The following is a 1826-nucleotide window of genomic DNA, read 5'->3' as shown; positions in this document are numbered from 1 at the left end:
GGCTGAATTTCAGAGGTGAGCAGGATGAGCCCTAGAATTTTCTGCAATGATATCAGTGTTCTATTAACTACCAATATGATAGCCACTAGCTAGCTACACATGATGATTGAACTCCTGAAATGTGGGTAGTACAACTTGAGAAACTGAATTTTTAATTTTATTAAAATTAAACTATGGCTATATTGGGCAGCATAGATAGGCAAAGGGTGAGGGAAGGCTGTTCCCAGCAAAAGACAAAAGTGCTCAAGGATGTGCATCTTAAGGGCACACAGCCTGGCAGACCATGGAGGACAGAGCATGCCGGCAGGTGATGGGGGATGGTCAGACTGATCCACAGTCAGCTCCTGAAAGGCCTGTGTGCTAAGCCAAAGAAGTGGCACTTCATTTATTCTGAAAACGCAAAGATTTTAAGAAGATAATGATAAATTTAGGTTAGTTTTGTGTGTGTGTGTGTGTGTGTGTGGTGGGGGGTGAATTTTTGGGGAAAGGCTAGGGCAGAAGACCAGGTAGGGGGCCACTGTTGAGAGCCCCGGGTGCTGGATTGAATGAGGATCTGGCCTAGGCAGTGGCAAGCAGGAAAGAAGAGGCTAAGGCTCCATCTGACTCAGGACTTCTACTCCGGGGTTGACTTTCTCAAGGGTGGAGCTGGCGAGGTCCTCACTTTAGGTTTCTGATTGCAGGGGAAGCCAGGGTATGAAAGTCCCAGGGAGCAAGATGGTGGACAAGCCCAGTTAGTATGTGTGCATTAGCATCCCTGGAGCCGACACAGGGTGAACTGAGAAAATAAGCCAGCAAAGAATATGGAAAATAAAATCAAAGAGCCAGGAAATCTAGAACATTAGTGTCATTGAAGCAAGGAAGAGAGTCTCTAGGGAAGAGAAGTCCAGAGTGTCAAAAGCCCTGTGTTGGGGAAGGTGGTGGTGGGGACAAGTCTGCAATTAGGAGACTGATGTGGGGGTGGGGTGGGAGCAAATTTTCCCATCTGGATTTGACAATTCAGATTGGTCTCCTTCCAAAATAGCCTCAAATCCCAGTTCCCTATGGCTTTTCCCCCCAGTTTAAATGGAGCTATTTTTAAAAGATTTTTCTTAATTTTCATTGGTGCATATTAATTATACAGAATAGTGGATCTCATTGTATCATATTCTTACATGCACGTAACATAATTTTATCAGTTTCACTCCCCCCAAATAATGAAAGCATTCATGATTTGCATGTCCTCTTTGCACAGGGACCATGTTAATCTCTGTATCGTTCCAATTCTAGTATCTGTGCTGCCCTGTGGCTTTTGCACATTTAAAATATTTTGGACTCAGAAATGCTTTGACAATCTAATAAGAGCTATGCCTCCTCTCTCTCCAGAAAAAAAGTCACCCACAAATAAAATGCTGTATTTCATGTTAAGGAACCCTTAAAGCTCATCCATGGACCCCGGGATTTGAAAAAAAAAAAATCTAAGCTACTGAGTTTTTATTTGCTGAGTTCTTGCTGCAAATGCCTGAATTCTAAAAAATCGTCTGCTTCCACTCAGGATAGAAACCTTCAGTTCCTCCCTCCCTGAGGCCCTGTAGCCTTGGCTCTAGCCTAGTTCATTCACATTTCCGGGCTTATTGTCCTCCTGCCTGTCAATCAACTGTGAACTATTATACAAATTAGCATCTCTAAAGCCCACCTTCACAGCTTCTGCCTGGAGATGTGTAACCAGCCTTTCCCAAGGTCCTCAGCTTTGAGTACAAAGGGGTCACAAAAACAGTTATACGACCAGGGGAACCACTTGCTCTCCCACACGAAGCTGGGGTGCTAGAGGAGGGCTTGCTGCCCAGCGT

General features: G+C 44.6%; 1 non-coding gene across 1 annotated transcript; it reads right to left on the bottom strand.

Annotated features, from left to right (window-relative positions):
- Positions 1-1186: 1186 nt before the first annotated feature.
- LOC124075443 (U6 spliceosomal RNA) lies at positions 1187-1294 on the bottom strand. The gene has a single exon (XR_006846057.1). It is a non-coding gene; the product is annotated as a U6 spliceosomal RNA (small nuclear RNA).
- Positions 1295-1826: the final 532 nt, after the last annotated feature.

This window comes from Marmota monax, unplaced genomic scaffold (genome assembly GCF_021218885.2).
Source record: "Marmota monax isolate L192 unplaced genomic scaffold, Marmota_monax_Labrador192_F-V1.1 WCK01_AAM20220418_F8-fsc00008, whole genome shotgun sequence".
Lineage (NCBI taxonomy): Eukaryota > Metazoa > Chordata > Mammalia > Rodentia > Sciuridae > Marmota > Marmota monax.
The sequence above is the reverse complement of the archived record's forward strand: the minus strand, read 5'-3'. Positions and strand labels throughout refer to the sequence as shown.